We start from the raw sequence: 23048 nt of genomic DNA, 5'->3' as shown, positions 1-23048 counted from the left end.
GTGCCATGCCCTCGCGTGATGCCATCACAAGACGGCCACCACAAGATGGTCATGCGCACAGCGGAGGTGGGGACCATTGGCAACTCCGCGTGGTGAGGCCTGGGGTCCCACAGCTCTGCACAGCATGAAGGAGGCTGGTCCCGGCGTCTCCGCCACCTCACATGGAGGAAGTGGGTCCCGGTGGAGGAGGCAGGTCGCAGCAGGGGAGGGCAGTTGGGGGCTATCAGGACGGCAAGGGAGGGCATTGGAGGCAATCGGGCCATCAGGGGAGCACTTAGGCGTCAATCAGGCCAGCAGGGGAGTGGTTAGGGGGCAATCAGGCTGGCAGGCAGAAGCGGTTAGGGGCAATCAGGCAGGCAAGCAGTTAGGAGCCTGCGGTCCTGGATTGTGAGAAGGATGTCTGACTGCCAGTTTAGGCCCAATCCCTGCTGCGGGTCCCAGTTTGGAGAGCGTGCAGGCTGGGCTGAGGCCCCCCCACCCCCATGCATGAATTTTGTGCATCGGGCCTCTAGTAATAAAAATAAAGTAGTTTAAGAAATGAATTACAGTGTTCCCTAACTGAATCATTGTGAGGGAAAATAATAAAGAGAAATCATGTGTAAACCTTCTTAATTCTTAGGCTGTATATTCAAGACAACACAAGAATTGCCTGGAAAGTAAAATACTTAACACATTGTATGCGGGAAATGTATTTATATGTTTTACGTTGACTGGTAGTAGAGCGCGGGACACGTATTAATACGTTTTTTATAGACTAGCAGTAGAATTCGGGTAACGTATAAATACGTTTATTTTTATACTTTTTTATTGCTCTAAAGGGATGCTAACATGCAGATATACGAATTCCAAAGGACAAAATTTGGGTCTCTAACACATACAATGGTGAATTATGTATGTACTTCCAGGTATAACGGTAATCTATTCAACTGCATAGAGTCATCCCTTCACACTCTGCCTCGCCACACATTCAGTGCAATTCTAAGAAAAATAATTCAGTATACATTTTATAGTAAATCACAAAAAGTTTCATTGAAAAAAATATGTAAAACTAAAGTTATCGTAATGTTACTGAATGTTGCCATTTGCGCAAAAAATTAGCAAAAATGGCCCGCGCCACCTGTTAGCGCGCGATAAAAACTACCCGCCAACAATGTGTTAATTAATCAAAAATTTATTTTCTATGTGGCATTGCTATAGAGTTGGCTGATCTTCTTAGGGGATGTTTTGGCCTTACAGAGTCTGTGGCATTAGGCTAGCCTATCTCTAGCATTGGTGGACTCCAGCTTCCTTCTCATGTCCTTTCTCCGTGCAACAGCAGAAAACATTGGCTATGTAGGTGGCATTTTGCTTAATTTTGAGTAAACTGAATTGCATTTCTTTACATTTTTAAAGGCCATTTAATTTTTTTATTGTGGCAAAACATACATAAAATAAAATTTACCATTTTCACCATTTTAAAGTATGCAATTCAGTGGCTTTAAGTGCATTCACAATGTTTTGTAACCTTCAACACTATCCAGTTTTAGAACTTTTTCATTATCTAGAACAGAAACTCTGTACCCATTAAACAATAACTCCTCATTCCCACATCTGGTAACCTCTATTCTATTTCTCTCTCTATGAATGTGACTAGTATTTTAGGTACATCATATAAATTCAATCATACAACATTTGTCCCTTTGTGTCTAGCTTGTTTCACTTAGCATAGTATTTTCAAGATTCAGCCATGTTGTAGTATGTATCAGAATTCCATTACTTTTTAGGCTGAATAGTATTTTATTGTATGCAGGTACCATGTTTTGTTTGTTCATTCATCTACTGATGGACATTTGGTTTGTGTTCACCTTTTGGCCATAGTAAAAATAGTATTATCAACATTGGTGTACAAGTATCTGCTTAAGTTCCTACTTTAATTTTTTTTTAATTCTTTATTGTTGAAAGGATTACATATGTCTCCTTTTCCTCCCATTGACCTCTCCCCAGCCACTCCCACCCCCAGCACATGCCCTCATCCCCCTACTGTCTGTGTCCATTGGTTATGCTTATATGCATGCATATAAGTCCTTTGCTTGATCTCTTATCTCCCCCCCTCCCCCATCCTCCCTTGCTTTCCCTCTGAGGTTTGACAGTCTGCTCAATGCTTCTATGTCTCTGGATCTATTTTTGTTCATCAGTTTATGTTGTTCATTAACTTTCAATTCTTTTAGGTATATACCCAGAAGTGGAATTGCTAGATCATATAATAATTCTACCTTTAATTTTTTGAGGAACCACCAAACTGTTTTCTATAGCTTCATTTGCACCATTGTATATTCCCTACAATAAACAAGGATGCCAATTTCTCCACATGCTTGCCAACACTTAGTATTTTATGATTTTTGTTTGTTTGTTTTATAATAATATCAGCCTAGTGGTGTATATTTAAGTTTCTAATAAAACATTTTCTATAAATTATAATTAAAATAGACCTATATATTTCTGTACCCATTTATTTTAAGTAATGCAATCTCCTAATTTGCATCTTTTGTTTCTGAATATAATGGTAAGGATTATTGTTGGAAGAATTTTCTGAGAAGTACATGTTTTGAACCTATCCTTGTAGTCAAATTTATACAACCCTGAGTCCCCTGAAATTAATTTATATAGTTTATGACAATGTGATCTTTGTTTTGGTATTAAGCACAAATTATGTACAATGTCAGAACACTTTCTGGGAAACAGAAATAGCAGTAAGCTTTTGAAATATTAAAATTCTAGGGAGAATCAAAGACACACAAGCTTGATTTTTTTCAGGTGAATCAAATCTTCACGTTCTGCTTAAAATACAAAACAGATATGGAAGATCATAAAAATAATTGGCAACAGCTTTTATTATTACATACAAATGTAATGCAAAGAATGCCATCCATTCTCACCCAGGAGAAGGTATGAAATTAGATCAATGCAGGAGGAATTGCCACTCTGCCTTCCTTCCCGTGAAACTGCTAATGGGGAAGAGAAAACAGGTTTTGGTACAATGTCCAAAGCAACTAAACCTATTAATGATTTCTTTCTCATTACACCTAGGTTTTAGGAAATTATGTTAAAAAGAAAAATGTCTGGGACCTAACTACAATGATATTGTTTTCATTGTACTGTATATTTTGAGAAAATGGAGTTTTTAGTTAAAATGTTTATGGCCTTTAATCTTGTTAATCTTAATTGCAATGAAGCACTTCTTTAAAAGCCCCAAAAGTTGGAACGAAATAAATTTTTGTTTCACTTACCTGCAAGAAGATATCAAAGCTAGGACTTGAAATTTGATGAAATTCTTAAGTGGATGGCCATATGTTAACAGAGTAGTTGGGCCAAGGTTGTTTTATATTAGAGAACTTTTAATCTGTTTATGACTCATAATAGTTTTGAAATTTCTGAAATACTATTTTCCCCGCCTTAGCAAGAAATCTGTAAGAAATACAACTTTAAATTGTAAGATTTTTTTGCTTTATCCAATAATTAAAATTTAAGTATCAATTTCTCTGGGTATTGCATATGTACATCAAATAAGTCCTTACTAGTATTTTGTCATACTTTCAGTTAACACAGAGCCTGGTGTGTGGTAAAAGTATTTATGGGAGTGAGAAACTTCTTAATTTAGCCCTTGTAGTATTTTCCAGACTGTAATGATACGCAAAAGGCAATATTTGGGGAATGTCTGGGATTGGGGAGTGATTCCTCCAAGACTGGGTAGAAGAAAGGGTGTTAGTAGAAAATATTTGTAGAGTCAGGATTGGGAGTCGATAGCTAAGTTTTTCTGACCCACCCCCACTAACCCAAATTCTTCTGATCTGATGTATGTGCTCCCCCTCTTTGCTTCTCTGTCATATATGGATATTCTCTGTGACAACAGACAACTGTCCTCTAGATGAGGTTCCTAGTAGGGCATAGGTAACCTGTGGGAGTAGTGACGTCTCTTCGCCAGAGCACTCCATGACTGTTGCTCAGTCACCACTGCTTCGTGGTGAAAGTGATGTCACTAATCATCAGAGAGATACAAATTAACACTGCAATGAGGTACCACCTCACACCAGTCAGAATGGCTATCATCAACAAATCAACAAACGACAAGTGCTGGCGAGGATGTGGAGAAAAGGGAATCCTTGTGCACTGCTGGTGGGAATGCAGACTGGTGCAGCCACTGTGGATAGCAGTGTGGAGTCTCCTGAAAAAATAAAAAATGGAACTGCCTTTTGACCCAGCAATCTCACTTCTGGGAATATATCCTAAGAATCCCAAAACACCAATCAGAAAGAGTATATGGACCCCTATGTTCATAGCAGCATTATTTACAATAACCAAGATCTGGAGACTGGCCTGGTTGGTGTGGCTGGGTGGTTGAGTGTCTGCCCATGAACTGGTTCGATTCCTGGTCACAGGCTCGGGTTACAGGGTCCATCCCTGTTGGGGGTAGTGGGGTGCATGCAAGAAGCAGCCAATCAATGATTCGCTCTCATCATTGATGTTTTTATTTCTCTCTCCCTTCCTCTTCTTTGAAAATTAATAAAAACATATTAAAAAAATTAAAGATCTGGTGGGCCCAAGTGCCCATCAGTAGATGAGTGGATAAAAGAGCTGTGGTACATTTATACCATGGAATACTATGCAGCAGTAAAAAAGAAGGAACTTTTACCTTTTGTGACAGCATAGATGGACCTGGAGATTATTATGCTAAACAAAATAAGCCAGTCAGAGAAAGACAAATACCATATAATCTCACTAATATGTATAATCTAATGAACAAAATAAACTGATGAACAAAATAGCACCAGAAGCATGAATACATGGAACAGACTGGCACATGTCAGAGCATGGTGGAAACTGGATAAAAGAAGGTGAAGAAAATAGCCAAAGAACATATATGCATATCTCATGGACACAGACAACAGGGTGATGAAGTCTAGGGGTAGAGGGGGGCTGGGGGCTGAGTGGAGGTAGACAAAGTGGGGAAAAATGGGGGACATCTATAATGGTATTAACAATACAAAAAGTGGGGGCAGGATGAAGTCACCTAGACAGGGAGGAATTCTCCCCCTCACCACTACAAGGTAGTGTGAGCTATACTACCCTCTCCCCCAAGCCCAGAGCCTCTTGGAGAATAATAGTAAAGGGAGAAGAGATCTGAGAGACTAACATCCTATAAGGAACTACATACCCATTTATCCAAAGGGATGTTTAACTCCTATACAATAATGATCCGCAGTTACCCTTTCTGACTTTTACCTGAGGTTGAGAGTTTGTTCCTTTTATCAATTCTGAAAACAATTCCACTACTATCTCTTTAAATAGTGCCTTACCCACATTATATTCCATTATATATAGCTGTCTTTCTTTATTCTCCAAGACACTGAATCTACTTAAGCATTTTCTTCATAATGTCTGAAAAACAAAATATTTGTTGATTTATTGTTGCTTATTCTTGTATTCAATATTATTACTGAATGCCCAATTGAAGGCAAATGTGCTAGAACCTCACTATGTGCTGAATATACATTGTCCAACAAGGAAAGCACAGTCCTAGTCTCATGAAATTTAAAGTTTGGTTACTAAAAATGGAATAGCATTAAAATCTACACTAATAAAAGAGAAACATGGTAATTGGCGTAAGACCGCTACCCTTTTCATTGGCTAATCAGTGAGATATGCAAATTAACTGTCAGCCAAGATGGCGGCCGGCAGCCAGGCAGCTTGAAACTAACATGAGGCTTGGTTGCCTCAGTGACGGAGGAAACCAACGTTCCCCGCCTGCCGCTGCAGGCCTCTGAGCGGGCAGTTTAAGAAACTCTGTAACAAATACCGCCGGACTTCAGCCAGCAGATTCGCAACATTGTAAGCAAAGGCCAGAAACCTACTTTCAGGCTGAGGCCTAAGAGCTGGAGCCAAGCCTCAAAGCTAAAGCTGGCCCAGAATAAAAAAAAAAAAAAAAGAAAAAAAGGAGCAGTTGGGAGCTTCAGTCACCCCCAGCCTGAAAACAGCCCTCAGCCCCTCACCCAGACTGGCCAGGCACCCCAGTGGGGACCCCCACCCTGATCCAGGACACCCTTCAGGGCAAACCAGCCAGCCCCCACCCATGCACCAGGCCTCTACCCTATATAGTAAAAGGGTAATATGCCTCCCAGCACCGGGATCAGCGGAGCTGCGAGGCCTCCTGGCACCAGGATCAGCGTGACAGGGGGCAGCACCCAAACCCCCTGAGCAGCCCTGCTCTGTGCCTGATAGGGGGGAGCTCCCCAACCTCCCCCCCCCATGGGCCCTGCTCTGTGTGTGACGGGGTAGAGCCATGACCTCCCCATTGGCCCTGCCCTGAGTGTGAGAGTGGCGGCGCCCCAACCCCCTGATGGGCCCTGCTCTGTGCGTGACCGAGGGTGGCGCTGCAACCTCCCCATCGACCCTGCCTTGAGTGTGACAGGGGATGGTGCCCTAACCCCCCAATCGGCCCTACCCTGATCGTGACTGAGGGTGGCATCACAACCTCCCAATCTCCTTGCTCTGTGTATGACAGGGGGCCGTGCCCCAACTCCCCAATCAGCCCTGCTCTGAGCCCGACCAGGGGCTGCACCTAGGGATTGGGCCTGCCCTCTGCCACCCGGGAGCAGGCCTAAGCCAGCAGGTCGTTATCTCCCGAGGGGTCCCAGACTGCGAGAGGGCACAGGCTGGGCTGAGGGACACCCCTCCCCGCCGAGTGCACAAATTTTTGTGCACCGGGCCTCTAGTAATAAAATATTTGTTGTCAATGATTTTAAGACATGGAATAGCTGTCATTTATTTAGCATTTACTAGGTGCCAGTCATCAGGCTAATTACTTAAATACAGCATTATCTTATTTATCAATATATGTTAAAACTCCAAATGTCTTATTTCAAAATAAAAATTTTATGTTTTAGACTCAGTCTTTTTCAGAGTAATCATCTACCACTCTAATTCACACCTCCACTCAGCTGCCTTGAGCAATTTAACTTTTCCAGAATCAACCACATGTTTCCAGGGTTCCACCATCTATACCTTGGAAAATCCTACTAATCTATAAATAACTCAATTTTACTTCTTTACCAACTATTACAAAATTTCCCATGTTGCAAGTCTTTCCCTTCTCTGTGTTCCTATTAACAGTTTATTCGAATTCATATAATAGGAACTTCTGCCTTCAGTATAGCTGGAATACCATCTAGACTGGAACAGATTTACTCTCTTGCATGACACAACTAAAAGATGGAAAACATGTAAGAAACAATTTTCAAGACACTGAACAGTGGTCAACAATTGGTCTCAGTGATTCCTGAGATACAGATGAGCCCTCTGATTGTCCCACTTCATTGCTTGGAGAGCGTTTGCTGGCTGCTGAATAAGGAGGGGGAACCCAAGTTGGAATACATGGCTAAGAGCCAGGGATGCCAAGGTGGCTAGAGTTCTCAGCATAGAAGAGTCATCAGAGAGGAAGGAACTTCACAGTGGGAGAGTTCCAGAGACCTGCAAAGGATCTCCCATTGGTGTGCTACTGAGTACTGGTCAGGGAATTATTGGGGCTGGGGGGCTGGGGAAAAAGCCAGCTAAAAGGATTCTAGGTGACAGTGCATGGAGCAGTATGGGGTTGAGAATGGTGGCTGTTTCCACTAGCCAGACTCTTCTGTCTTGTGCATAAGGCTAAGTAGGTGAGGTGAGTGGGAATGGGGTGGATATCACCACCCCTGGATTGTTCAAGTCCTTGATGGTGGCACTGATCTCCATGATCTCTCCAGGAATGAGGTATGGTTTTTGATTCACTATTTTCCTAGATAAAGGCAGTTCTAGTGGCTTCTACTTGGTCTTTTCCATCATAATGGCCTTCACTTCACACGTTCGGGAACCAATGTGGGGATTCTGCCAGCTGCTAAGTATACCTATTCCAATTCTGTATTCTGGAACTGGGGAAATAACTGCAGGATGGATTCAGAGACCCACTGGGCTCATTGTGATGGGTCTGTGCTAAAACTTCATTGATTTTCTGACCTCTATAAGCCCCTTCTGTGATGATGGGCCACAATGATGTTTTAGATCTTTTGGAATTTGTATTGGTTCAGAGCCAGTGTCCAGTGGTTCCTGAAAGGCACAGTTACCCTGTAGGTCCCTTGGGGAAGACTGGAAGAAAAATTAGCAGCATAAAATTTTGGCGGTTTATCAGGTTCCTTCCTCAGGGGTCCTGTAAACTGGTTCAAATGTGGAAATTGACTGAGAGGCATAGCTCTCTGTTTTTATGATTCAGATTAAACTTTTGTTCATCTGACCTGGAACTTTTCTGCTTATACTGAGCAAGTAAGAATTTAGTAGGCTTTCTAGCTATTTCACTTCTAGGAAGACCATGATGAAGTAGCCAATGCCATAGATATTCACTAGTCAGACTTCTTTGGTAGTTACTTCAACTCTGCTGTCCATTATGGTAGCCAGGCCCACCTTCCCTCCGGCAGGTGGATGCTGCCACTTGGCCTCTGCCACCCTGGGATTCAATTATTCCTGTTGCATGTAGGCTTTCCAATTCAGTGACTGCAGAAATTTCAGTTTCTGGCCTAGAGAGGGGTGATTGCAGAGTTCTTCAAGGATTCCAGGGTTCACCACACAAATTTATTTCTCACAGTTGGGGTTAAAAGATATATCTTCTAGACCCTTTCAGTTTATGAGAGTAGATCTTATATGACAAATCCACTCCAATATTCCAATCTCCCCAAGTCTTTGAGTCCCTTCCTCTACATTAAATCAAAGCAAATTTGGCATTTCTAATTTATTCACTGTGGGCTACCTTTTTGTCTATGTTTCAGCCAACCAACCAAACTGTTAGAATCCTTCCTAACTCCCCAAGCTGCAACATTAAATGCAGAATCTCAGCCTGGCTCGTGTAGCTCAGTGGTCATGCATCGAACTATAAACCAAGAAGTTGTGGTTCAATTCCCGGTCAGAGCACATGCCCAGGATTCGGGCTTGATTCACAGTAGGAGGCATGCAGGACACAGCTGATCAATGATTCTCCTCATTGATGTTTCTATCTTTCTCTCCCTCTCCCGTCCTCTCTGAAAAAAATAAAAATATATTTAAATGCACACATCTTGAGTGTTTCAGAGCCATAAGTTTTGATACGTGAATAAATCTGTGTAACCTCTATGTCATGAAGAGTGAACTGGAAGGCAGCAGGACTAGAAACATGATAGAGGCCATTATGTGAGTCAGGATGGTAGGGCTTGTGAGAAGGAACTTGAATGAAGAGATATTGCATAGATCATCACACCCAGCTTTTGTGAAAGGGTATCAGTGGTGAGGAAGAAAAAGAACTCAAAAATTTCTTCCAGCTTTCTCCTTTAAGCAACTAGCCATACAAGAGTATTATTTCCTGAGATTGTGAGTACTCAGGAGAATGCTATATGTGGATGTATTTGTGTGGTGGGGAGAAGCATAGATGAAAATGCTGATTTCAGTTTTCGACATATAGATTTTTTTCTGTGCTTGCAGGACATTCAAATGGTGATGTCCACAAGAAACATGACTGGAGTTCAAGAGAAAAAGAACTTGACTAGAGACATAGAGTTCTTTATCATTAGCAAATAAGTGGTTATTAAAAGATGGCAGTAGGTGAAATTGTCTACAAGGAGATGTGTAACTCTTGGAGATATTAGTATATTGTTTCCTAAAGTGGGTTCTATGGTGGAACTAGTTCTATTAGATACTTTGAATAAAATTATTTTGTGGTCAAGTAAGTTTAGAAAATGCATCAAATAGTACCATTATCTTGAAAATGTACAAGATACACTATTGGATTAAAAACTAGGAAGTCCAACAGTATCAAAATATGTTTTAATTTTCATAATTCTGTGTTTCTCAAACACTCCAATTGTCATACAGTGAGAGAAGAAAACAAATCTTATATGTCCTTTTTACCTTGTGGTTTCATCTTACTGATGACCCACACCCAACCAACTTGGCCCTGGGCTAGTGGAGTTCTGCTTCACTTTCCAGTAACAGTAGAATGTAACAAGTCTTTGTACAGAGAGTTTCAATGTGATTAAGTATTTTTGTTTGTTTCTGTTTGCTGAATGCTTAACATAATATTTAAACAAATCTAGTTGTCATGCCCTGTATTCGCTTTATTTTCTTAATTTAGTTTAAAATTTGACATTGGTGTTATTTTTGAATACTAAGATAACTACACTTTTGCTTTATTGTAGTATTATAGTGGGGAAGACATAAAATCTTTTCAAGATGTTTTAGAATATAATTAATATCCTTATTTCTTTCCTTCTTATCTAATTTATTTATGGCTTTGAAAATGTTGTAGCAGCAGGGTGGTTGTTAAATTTTTCTATGGTAAAATGAACCCAGGCTGTGAAGATATGCAGTGCCTATTCAATTAAACAGGGTTATTTTATAGTTTAACAAGAGAAAAAGTATCCAGGTATGGTTTTTTAAAATCAAGTTAGCTAACTGCCTTAGCTGGTTTGCTCAGTGGATAGAGGGTCAGCCTATGGACTAAAGGGTTGTGGGTTCGATTCTGGTGAAGGGCACATGCCTGGGTTGCAGGTTCGATCCCCAGTAGGGGGCATGTAGGAGGCAGCAAATCAATGATTCTCTTTCATCATTGATGTTTCTATCTCTGCCTCCCTCTCCCTTCCTCTCTGAAATCAATAAAAATTAAAAATAAACAATTAAAAATAAATAAATAAAAAATCAAGTTAACCGGAACAGTACTCTTATCTACTCCATGGATTCATCAAGTGCCTCTAAGATCCTGACCTTCAAGGTCATCAGGGTCACTCAGCTAAGCATTGAGCCTATATTCCAAAATGCCTTACTGACCACTCTACCCAGATGTCCTCAGGCACCTCAAGACTGATTTATCCACAACAGAGCTTGTTATCTTATTCTTACTTGAAGGAGATATGGGAAAGCTCCAATCATTTATATCAAAGCTACTTTTCTTCTTGGTTTCCTATCTTACTTTGTGACATTCATTGATTTATTCATTCAGCAAATACTGTATACAAAGAGTCAGTCATTGTTTTACATCCTGGAGTAGAGCAATGAAAGAGACAAAGCACTCATATTTGGATAATATTTGTTCTTAGTTCAGAAATTCAGTCAAGTATCAAGTCACCTTGACCCTTTTCTCTATTTTTTAAAAAACCAGTACTCCACCAATTCAGTTGGTCTGAAATACTTTTGTCCTTCTGGACTCACTCCACTCCACCCTCCTGTGACAGATTATCTTAAATCAGATTATCATCTCTAACCTGGGCTGTTGCAATACCCCTTGTCTAGTTTCTCTGCCTTTATTCTCTCCTTCTTTCTACTTCGGTCCCCACCCTTCTACTAGACTTATCTGTCTAAAACTCAGATCTGATCAAGTACTTCTGCTGTAAAATCTTTGATGACCTTCTGCAGATGACACCTAATCTTTGAATGGATCAGGAATCCTAATCTGATTTCATGCACTTTCTTAGGCTCATCTCCCACTTCCTTCTGTACTCCTTACAGAACTTCTTCCAGACATAATAGGAGTTTGTTATTTTCTGTTGCTATGTTATGCTTTCTTTCTCCATGTACTTACTTAGAATCACCTTCATTGCCTCCATTCTCATTAAATAGACTCATGAAATTCAGACTTCTACAGCTAAAAGGAATAACTTTTCCTCTGTTATTATACTTCTATCATAGCACTAACGAAAACTAAGTGCCGATGTGTACCTCTGCCCCACTAGAGACTGAGTTTTTCAAGCAGGAGTTGGCAAACTTTTCCTGTAGACAGATTTGCAGGCCAAATGGTCTCTATGTGAACTACTCAACTTAGCTATCTTAGTGTGAAAGCTTCCATAGATAAAATGCAAAGGCATGCATGTGGCTATGTTCCTATAAAACTTTATTTATGGACATAAATTTGAATTTCATATAAGTTTCATGTCACAAAATATTTTTCTTTTGATTTCCCCCCCAACTCTTAAAAAAAAGGGTAAGAACTATTCTTAGCTAGTGGACCATACAAACACAGGCTTGGTCTGTGGGCTTTAGATTGCTAACCCTGTTCTAAATGGAAAGGCTTTTTCATACTTATTTTCATATACTGCTGGAAACCAACAAAATACCTGGCACTGAATGAATGTTTGCTAAAACGAATCATATGGAGACAAATGTTTTTCATTTTATGTTATCTTCTACCACAAGCTGCAATGGTGTGATAGAGTAAAATTTTTTTTAATTAACTGAGGATTAACTAGGAAACCATTTTTAAATTTCAACCTTTGTTTAAAATAATCTTTCTGAAGTATGCTATTCCAATTTTCTGCCCTAGTAAGTACAGTTTAGTGAATACATTTAATGATTATCTTGCAGTGCCCCCAGGTCATGTTTAAAGATAAGAATTCTCATTGTGCCGCCAAGTACGTGTAGGCATAGAAGATATAGCTAATTGAACTCTGAATGCATAGAGAGTGGGATTGACTCTAGAAAGTGCCTTTTTGATGTAGAGGCTAATCTCTGATATATACTTGTTTTATAGCAAGGTCTTTTCTCTGTAAATGTCAAAAACAAACTAATCACTAAGAATGGTTCTTACCAGTTGGGTTCTAATTCTACTGCTTCCTATATAGGAAACTCTGAACATTGGTGTCAATGATTTTGTCTGACTTTCTTTTTATCCCCTCACACAAAGGAGTTAAAAGTGCAATGTTGATAAAGGAGAAAAGATTGAAAACAAGCAAATTTTTAACATCAACCTTAGGGAAAAAATTGTAGGTATATATTGCATAAATGCTTGGTTTTAATGATCCAGTTGAAGTTTTCCTTTAAATTAGAGTGCCAAAATGGAAACTTAAAACAATATAGTAGTAGAACAAGCTACTGAGATTCCCTCCAGATGGCAAATGCATGGAGCCTCATGGTTTTTTTCCACCCAAAGTTCACCTGAGCACTTTCCTCTCTTCTACTCATGGTAGATTCTTCACCTTATTTATTCAGTATGGTGCAGTGGGAAAACTACACTCATTTGGATCAGAAGAACTTGAGTCCCTATCTGTTCTATCAATTAAGTTTTTGTTAATATGAATACTCACTCCACAAAATTACAATGAGATTTAATACTATAACACTGGATGGTACCTCATATATGGAATTTTCAGTATGCAATGCACTCCCTCTGCCTGCCCATTTAACCATCAAATATAGAACAATAATATAATACTGAGTTATAGTTCTCATCACTTTTTCATCTATTAAGAAAGGGTCTTAAGTGATAGTCTTGTTCAGTAACTGCATTCTAATAAAAGAGGCAGCATCTTTATTTTTACAAATATAACCACTGAGGTAAAAAAGGATTAACTAACTTGTCCAAGGTAAATCGTGCCACTCTTTTTTTAAAAATATGTTTTTATTGATTTTAGAAAGAGGGGAAGAGAGAGGGATAGAGAGATAAAAACATCTATGAGGAGAGAAACATATCAATTAGCTGCTTTCTGCATGCCCTCTACTGGGGATCCAGCCCACAACCAGGGCTCGTGCCCTGACAGGGAATTGAGCTGGTAACCTCCTGGTTCATAGGCTGGCGCTTAATCACTGAGCCAAACTGAGTGGGCGTTAAGTGCCACTCTTGAGAGAGTTGTCACTGGGAGAGATTAATTTGGCCCATGAACCCTGAGAAGATAAATGCAGCGAGGGGAAGTTCCAGACAAGGGTCAGCCTGAGCCTGTTACAGCTCTTCTCCACTCAAGATACAAAGTGTAAATATCAACACCAAGTTGGTCACCCAGGCAGGATGCTTTCAAAGGCATTAGGGAGAGCCCTCTGGCAAAATCTACTTTTATCCTAAGTGTCATTGTGTTTGGAATTTCATAAGAATTTGCTCTTTTCAGTTAAGCAGTGCCCTGGAAATTTTCTTCTTCTTTTCTCTATTTATTCAAGAATCATTTATGGATCTTAATGTGCTAATGCTGTACTATGTAGTAGAATAAGATCAAACAAAACCATCTCAGTTATTAAGATGTTCATAGTCTGCTGAATGAGACAGAGAAAAGTAATAATGCCCATAATTGCTAGCATTTTCCATGTCTGAGAAACTGTGTAAATTAATTTGCAGGTATTGTCTCACCTAATTCTCATATAAAACATAAATTAAAAGCTATTTTAAACCTTATTTTTCATATGAAAACTGAATCCCAAAGTGGTAGACCTGGCCTAAATTAAGGCCAAGAGAGTAAAAATGGAGAGGGAAGGATAAAAAATGAATCCAGAAGGCTTCCTGGTATTTTACTTGGTGCTATTTCTTAATATTTTTTGTAAGTTTCTCCTTTTCTCACCAACTTCCTAATGTTGGAATGTCCCCGGGCTCTGTCCTTATTTTTCACTTTTCTATTTTATTTTCTCCCTCGGCGAACTAATTTAATTTTACAGCTATGAAAACCATCCATAGGCTGGCAATTTCTAAATTTATTTCTCTAGCCCAGTGATGGCGAACCTTTTGAGGTCGGCGTGTCAGCATTTTGAAAAACCCTAACATAGCTCTGGTGCCATGTCACATACAAACATTTTTTGATATTTGCAACCATAGTAAAACAAAGACATATTTTTTACTAGAGGCCCGGTGCACAAAAATTTGTGCACCTGGGGGGGGCGGGTGGGTCCCTCAGCCTGGCCTGCGCCCATTCACAGTCCAGGACCCCATGGGGGATGTCCACCTGTCGACTTAGGCCCACTCCCTGGGGGATCAGGCCTAAGCTTGCAGTCAAACATCCTTCTGGCAGCCAGGGAGCCTTTGGGGGATGTCCAACTAAAGGCTTAGGCCCCCAAGGGATCAGGTCTAAACCATTAGTTGGACATTCTTAGTGTTGCCACGGAGGTGGGAGAGATTCCTGCCACCATCTCTGCTCTGGCCAGCCATGAGCCAGCTTCTGGCTGAGTGGCACTCCCCATATGGAAGTGCACTGACCACCAGGGGGCAGCTCCTGCATTGAGCGTCTGCCCCCTGGTGGCCAGTGCGCATCATAGCAACCGGCCATTCTGCTGTTCAGTCAATTTGCATATTAGCCTTTTATTATTTTATATATTTAAATGCCATTTAACAAAGAAAAATCAACCAAAAAAATGAGTTCTTGTGTCACCTCTGACATGTGTGTCATAGGTTCGCCATCACTGCTCTAGCCTAACCTCTTTCTCAAATGCTAAACTTATATATCCAATTGCCTATGTGAAACCTCCCCTTGGATATATCATAGGTTCGTCAAATTTAACATGTTCAAAGCTGAGCGCTCATCTTCCCCTAAACCTGCTTCATCTCCTGTTGATAACTCCATCCTTACAGTAGTTTAGAACAAAAATCTCTCATTCTCGTATTCACCACATTTCAGTCTGTCTAGAAATCTCATTGGAGCTTAACACCACCAGATAATAAGACTTATTGGTATCATATATATTCTGATATGATGTATGGAGACCAACACGTATAATTTTTGTGGTGTTCTTGACAAAATGCAATCCAAATCACAAGAAAATATCAGATTTAAATTTTGGGATATTCTACAAAATCATTACTCATCAAAAGTGCCATTGTCATGAAACAGAAATACAAAGGAACTGTGTGTCACAGTTCCTGGAAACTAAGGAGAAACAACTAAATGCAATTGGAATCCTGGAACAAAAAAATAAACATTCGGGGGTGGGGGGGAGGGGGAGATGGAGAAAGTCTAATAAAATTGGTAATTTAGTTAATGGCATTGTATCATTGTTAATTTCTTGGGTTTAAACATTACACAACAGTTCATATAATTTGTTAAAATTTGGGGAAACTGGGTGCAGGTTATATGAAAGCTATATATTTTTTGTAATGTTTCTGTAAGTCTAAAATTATTGCAAAAGGAAAATAAGACAAAAAAGGAAAAGAAAAATTGTTGCCCCCCCCTTTCAAATTTATGTAGAATTTGGTCACTTCTTATAACCTTTATTGAAACCACTTTAATTTAGGATATTATCCATCACTTAAATTATTGTAAGAACTTCCTAATTTGTCTTTGCTTCTATTCTTGCTCTACCAAAGTCAGTTTTCAATGCAGTAGCCAGGGTGATTCTTTTATAAGTAAAAAATAAAACCCTATAAATCTTCCCCATTAGACTTAGGTAAAGGCCACAGTTCTTACATTGGTGCAAGAAGACCTCCTACCATCTGGCCAGGTTCTCCTCTGATGTCCTCTGGCACCCCTCTCCACTCTTTCACTGGCTATAGCCACACTGGCCTCCTTGCTCTCCCCTGAACATAGTAGAAATATTCCTATTATAGAACCTGTGCACTGGCTCGTCCCTCTAACATTATGGCTGATGCCTTCATACTTGAATGTCATGTCTCGAGAAGCCTTACTTGCTCTCTTCCTTAAAAATTTCACCCCCCACTGCCCACTGTTCATCCGTACGTACTTGCATTCCCAATCCTATTAGCTCTATTCTACTTAATTTTCTTTCCATTGTACTTCTCATCTGCCAAGATACTGTTGTTTTTTATTTATTTATCGTCATCGTCATCATTATCATCACCATTATTATTAACAGTCTGGTCTCCAAAAACTCAAATGTAAATAAACTCCAGGAAGACAGAAATTTTCCCCATTTTGCTTACTGATAAATCCCAAGAGCCAAGAAAAATTCCTGGCACACAATAGGCACTCCATGAACATTTGATGATGAAATTGAAGTAAAGGTAGGATAGAAATTGAAAACTACTGTTGTGGTGAAGGAAAAAATAGGGTGTAGTGCAACTCTCTGGCTGTTGATGTGGGTAGTGGGAAGGTAGACTGATCCACTAGCCATTACACAGGGTAAGTTTATAAGGAAAGCTATTGTTGAATATGCCTATGGAAATGTCCAGTAAACTGCTTAATCTGTAGCTTTGCAGGGTAAATACCTGGGGTAGGGAGAGGAATTTGGAAGTTTCCTCTTGTAAATGAAGGCATGAGAGGAATGGGACAAGGAAGGTCTCTTGCAGTTTAGAACACACTTGTTTATTATATCCATAGCTGAACTGGAGGGTGCCTGAGCGACTCTGCAAAGCTAGGGGAGGGAGGGATGGAGAAGAACTCACAAATGAATGTGACTGGGTGCTGGAGACGCATTTGGCCACTCCACAATTTGACATAAGGATAACCCTTTTATGATTGAGGGAGGGGGAAGATTAGAGAATGCAGACAGAGAGTTCCTTGTCATTTAAAGTAAAGCAGAACCAAAGGATGATGAGGCAGGGTTTCTAATGCCCTACCCCAAATGAATCAAATCAGTCTTAAAATATATGCAATTTTTCTGTTATAGCTGAGCCAGAGTTGGGGCAAGATGGGGGACAGTAATGTGGTGTAGAGGAAAGATCCTGGCCTAACTCTTAATTTTCTAAACTGCAACAGTCAAAGAACACTCAGTGTTGTTTTGTGTGTTTTTTCCCCCTCAGTCTTTTAGATGATCACCTTGTCCTTCCTTCGGAGCGTAATTTTGTCATTAAAGCTTTCACTTGGCAAGAATCTGACTCATCAAGGAAGATGGAACTCTGTGTTTGCACGCTTCAAGGCAGAGTTAAAGTCTACTTTGGCAAGCCTTACAAGGAAAGAGAGAAAAGAAAAGAAGAGCCATAAATCATCTGGAGGCCAGAATACAGGATTAAAGATACTCGATCCACTTCAGAAAGGACTCCTTCTAGCATGTTTTTACCTAATGACCCTTTATTCGCCTATCGGCTTTTAGATCACTTGGTTTGAGCGAGGGAAGTGACATCGTATGTTAGAGGCTGCTGTGGGGAGAGAGGAGACCTCATGAAGACTGACATAAGGCTTACTCCTCAGAGATCCTTCTGAGGGTCCTTGTTCTTAGGCTGTGTTCACTCTGAGAATTTCACATTTGTGTTTATGTTTTTGTTTATGGTCCTGTTTCTAAAGTACATCTTCAGAAATAATAAACTCTTGTAACTCAACCCCTGTTGGCTGTAGTAAACAGAAGAGAATGGCATGATTCCTGTTCTGTAACTAATCTGCTCCCCTTCACATGACTAATTTAAGTTGTGCAAATAAAAGTCTTGGTGAGAATCAGTTTTTAAGGGAACGTATACTCCATGAAATTGGGCAATTTTTGAAATCTTGGCTCTTAGATTTGTGCTTTGTACACCTGAACTATAATGAACTTTTCTTCCTTTTTAGATAGGCTAAGAACACTTCATCATGAGTCACCTAGGTAATTATTACCTGTTGATTTTGTAATAGAATACTGCTGATCAAATCTATGTCACTCTTTACATTATGACGGGGTTTGGGGAGGGGGAAGCAATTTATATGTGCCAGATTAGCTCGAAAGACCAAACAGAAAAACACTTGTTATAGTTTGTTTTTAAATGTAATGATATTATGTGTTAAGAAATTATGTGTAAGGAAACTTCAGGTAGTACAATGAGCTTTACTTCTCACATATGGAAGGCTGTCCTACCTTAATTCTGTTTATCAGTATCCACTTAGAAATGAGGTAATTTGAAAAAGGAATCAGCACTTTGGAGCTCCCCATAACCTTCATATTTTATAGCTTAAATTTAGTTAAAGGCAGTCTTGAAAGGACTGCTTGTCAGTTCATTGTTTTCAATGAGAATATATTTACCCAGAAAGAAGAAAGAAGGAAACTAGCATTTATTTAACTAGGGTTTCCTGCTATGGTGTGTTTCCAGTGTAACGATGCATGCACCCAAGGACTTAGTATACTGTGAGTAAATATTTGTTGAATGAATAAATAAGCAATTAGCCAATGACAAAGTGTTCTCTCTGATTCCAGGGACAAGGGGGGCCTTTCAAACACATTCACCTATTGTTCCCTGGAATTGAGATAATATTAATAGAGGAAGTACTTATGAACCTTCCACTGATGGCTTCTTTGCCTTAGCACTAGCAATGGAAAAGTGCCCTCACATTTTCCTGAATGCTGTGGAGAACTAATTACTGTCTGGCTGGGAATAGAAGGTCAAGGGTTGTAACTGTGTAATCTTTCTGGGACACTCAACTTCCTGTCCTATGCTGGTCCATTGGCCATGCCTAGAGCAACAACTTCACGGTGGGAGAGTCTCCAGTTTCTCCTCTCCATCCTTCAAACTTTCACTAGCCAGCTGGAAGTGTTGATAGCAGAGCTGTGCTTTAGCATTTGGCTTAGTTGTGAAGTAAATATAGCGATAACTACTTCATATCCTTATTTTTTTTTTTTTACAGCAGATGTGATCAGAACCATCTAGGTCAGAATCATTAAGTAACCATAGAGTCTTCATGTCCCAGGTGTGGATTTTAGTCATCTTCTTTACACTTGTATAAACCACAAAGACAAAAGCTAATCCTATTGCATAGACATGGTGCTTCCATAATAGGCCTGGAGAAGTTAGCCTTGGTTTCAGATATGTCTAATTAAGCCACGTCAATTTGGAGTGGGGGAGAATCAGATGAGGTTGATGGACTTACCGTGAGTAAGCAGGAGACTCATGTTTCTAAGATGCATTCGGTTACTTCAGGTCAAAGAGATTTGCATGACAAATTTTTGCACCTGGAAATATAAAATGCATGCTTAATGATTGCATGTGCGGTAAAAGAAATTTTATTAAGGCCTCAGGGAAGATTAGACTTATAGGCCGTACCTGCTAACACCAGTGGGGAGCAAGCACAGAGGCCAGTTGCAAGGATCACAGTCTGAGTTTAGAGCAGGTGGGCACGCAGAGGCAGAGCAGGACTCTCTATCTTTTTATGGTGGTACCAGGCGTTAGAGCTGGGAAATGCCTCTGAGCTAAGTGAGCGGCAACAGCAGAAAAGTAGTGCTGCCCTTCTTTATGTGGGGAAGATTAAGCCTGAGAAATATAAGAACAGTTTGAATAGTTACACTCTGAAAATCTGGCAAGATGAGAGGTGAGTGATTAAGGTGGTTTCGGTCTAAACTATAGTGAGTGCTCAGCACTCTCTGTGGCACAGCTCCTTTGGCAGAATCGCTACGCCCTTCCCAGGAGAAGCTTGGGGCTGAAAGATTAAGGGCATTGCAGGTCAAAGGTTAACTGTGTTAATGTATTTATTTGGGAAAGTATACAAAGGCCCTTATTAACCTTGGCTTTTGAAGATTGAGCTGTCAGTCTCTCACTTTCATGATCACATTTTCATCTAAAAATGTTTTCTAAGTACTCCAGTATCAAAACAGGATCTATGTACCTCAGGTAGGAACATGTTACACTGCACGGTGCTTGTAATACTATGTACACTGGCAGCTTCGTCGGTTAGATACCTATCATGTGAGCTATTCTTTTGGTCCTAAAATTTAGTTATTATTTCAGGAGAGAAGATAATTTATTTAAAAGAAGAAGAAAAAGAAGGAGACTAAGGAGAAGAAGAAGAAGAAGAAGAAGAAGAAGAAGAAGAAGAAGAAGAAGAAGAAGAAGAGGAAAAGAGAAAAGAAAAGAAAAAAGAGAAAAGAAATGAGGTGGCAGAATGCTCTCTATTACTAAAAAAAAAAAAAGTCCTCTTTAGAAATTAAGCTTTGCGTTCCCTAATCTTTTAGGGGAATACTTACTACCTGAAAAAAAAAAAAAAAAGAAATGCTAGATGTCTTTTAGTCTGAGGGGGGTTTAGCAACAAACCATTATTGTTTGCAGACTGATTCTTCTGTGAGAAGGCAAGCTTCCTTAATGACAGCTTCTGCAATAACAAGCCATGATATAGTACTTACCTGGATGCAGCAACAACTGTGCTCTAAGCCAAGAAGGAGGAGAAAAAAAGTTAGTATCTTGTGCGTGAGAAGCTTGTAGATACCCTGAGGTGACTTCATATAATTCTAAAATAGCAGGTAGCTTCTTGCATAGCTAATCGAGGCATCAGCGCCCGGAGCAAGTGGAGGTGGCTGACAGTGTACTTTGGTTTCAGATGCATTCAGCTCTTTTTGAGTGATAGCTTAATTCATATTCTAGTTTTTATACGAAAAGGGTATGTGTTCTGCTTTAGCAAATATCCTCCCCCATAACCTGACAGCTCTGTGCTTTGCTAAAGCTGCTGATCTTAACGTCTTGTATTTGTTCATTGTGCGTGGTGAGAAAGTTAGTGCAGCTGAATAAAGGGAATGGTTGTTTTCCTATTTTCTAAAGCATGTGACTTATGCCCCCAGCCTCCACTTCCATTCATTGCTTAGCAAAGGCCACAGGTGGCTCACCTGAAAAACTTGAAATACACACTGGAGGCGAGTGGAAAGAGCCTACAGAGAAAGGAGTCACCCTGACTTTGTGAAGTGGGTGGATCACTTCTGTAGAGAGCAGTCTCTGGGTCAGAGTGAAGGTCACGGAGTGATATGCTTGGATAGTTCGAATTGCCGGTGTTTTCAGGTTTTCCAAAGAAAGCCTAACAGGGAACGGCTTTGGTGTGTCATCATGTCGATCTAAGATCTGAGCTACCTTTGTGGTTCTATGAGTCTCCCTGGTTGAGTACAAAGAGGAAGCAGTTTCCCTAAGGACCGCTGGCCACTTGCTTGGCAATCAGCATCCTGAAGCAGATATGCCTTACAGAACCGAGGACTCCGAATCACATTCATTGCTTCGCTACTCAGGAAGCTGCAAGTGGAAACTCCACATGCAAAGAGCCCATAATTTTACTCTAATAGATATTTAGCAGCTTAAACGAAATAACAAGGAATACATTTACCCAGGCGCCGTGCAGGAGGATTTGGTGGGTATTTTACATTCCACTGTTTGAAAGGAAAAACATCATTTTTATACTTTCCCAAGATATACGGATATTTTGGTATGCAAAGCGATATTACATAGCAGACCTTTAAAATTGAACCAAGTTCGGTTTGGCCAAAAGAACTTACTGTTATCAGTATAACACAGCCCAGTCCATCAAGTTGAATTTTCCTTCCAAATCAGTCGATCAGAACTCCCCAAGCAGCTGCTTGCTTTCTTGCTTTGTTTGTTGATTTTCTTGTGCACAGTGTCAACAAGTCTGAATGCCAAGACTTGCCACTGTGTGTCTGTTTTCTCTTCATCCCAGGCTCCCAGCTCTCTCAGGGCTCCTTAGTGGTCCCTATAGCTTTCTTTTCGAGCCACTCGGGACTCCATAGGTCTAAGCAGAGTTTATTATCCTTCCCCCACTTCCGGTCTCACGTTCCTTCACGTCACAGTCCTGAGTTTCTTTTGATCCCTCAATGGCAACTCCATTCAGTGCTCTCCCTCCACAACGCTCGCCCTCATGCAGGCTCCCCACCCCCACCCCGTCTCAGGGCTGGACCACCACCATGCCCACAGGATTATAGTGCAGTAGTTACCCTGGCAGAGCACTCAGGCTCTGCAGTTAGAACATATCTGGGGTCAAATCCTGCCTTTGCACTTAGTGTGTGACTTCTGTCATTACCCATCTGTAATATGGAAGTCATGATAAGACTTTCCTTTCAAACAGGAGCATGCCAAGTAAATGTTAGTTAGTATGAGTGTTGACTGCTCTCCCTGCCTCTCTATCTCACCATTCCACCCACCATCAGCAGAACTGTCTTCCTTCTACCTGGAATAGACCAAGTTGCTGCACTCCTCCACAATACCTGGACATTGCTAGTCCTGACGGGCCAGGTTTGCATGCCCTCAGAGCCATTCCTGCCATACCTACTTCACACCCAGATCTCCTCTGCACCCTTCATCCCAGCCCTGCCCATCCTCCACCTGGAATGTCACTTTCTTTCTCTGTCACTTGTTAAAATTCTACTCATCCCTGGAGGCCCTGTTCAAGTACCACCTGCCCGAGGAAGCCTTTTTATCTAAACATGTTTTGGCATCTTCCCTAGCCAGCTAGTTAGAATTGATTACTCTTTTGGCCACAGTCTCACAGCATTTGTTTGCATCTCTGGTTAGAGTTGGCCAATTGAGTTTTGTAATAGAGTTATTTGCTCATATCTATCTCCTTTAGGGGATGCTAAACAACTTCAGGGCAGGAATTGTGGCTTTTGAAAATCTCGGTATCTACATAGTGCTTTGCTTATTATGTGTGATCAATCAATGC

General features: G+C 40.5%; 1 long non-coding RNA gene across 2 annotated transcripts in view; it reads right to left on the bottom strand.

The window, feature by feature from the left end:
* The window catches only part of LOC118652157, a 71322-nt gene extending 49161 nt beyond the window's left edge, over positions 1–22161 (bottom strand). Inside the window, exons 1-2 of one of the 2 annotated variants that reach the window (XR_004966445.1) lie at positions 21871–22161; positions 19494–19575 (exon numbers count right to left, since the gene is read on the bottom strand). This is a non-coding gene — a long non-coding RNA (uncharacterized LOC118652157). Of the gene's footprint in view, positions 1–19493; positions 19576–19666; positions 20131–21870 lie in introns of those variants that run through there. The other variant, XR_004966446.1, reaches the window with a different exon arrangement.
* Between the last annotated feature and the right edge of the window lie 887 nt (positions 22162–23048).

Source organism: Myotis myotis, unplaced genomic scaffold (assembly GCF_014108235.1).
Source record: "Myotis myotis isolate mMyoMyo1 unplaced genomic scaffold, mMyoMyo1.p scaffold_m19_p_3, whole genome shotgun sequence".
NCBI classification, from domain to species: domain Eukaryota; kingdom Metazoa; phylum Chordata; class Mammalia; order Chiroptera; family Vespertilionidae; genus Myotis; species Myotis myotis.
Note: the sequence above shows the minus strand (reverse complement) of the source record. Positions and strands in the feature narration are given on the sequence as shown.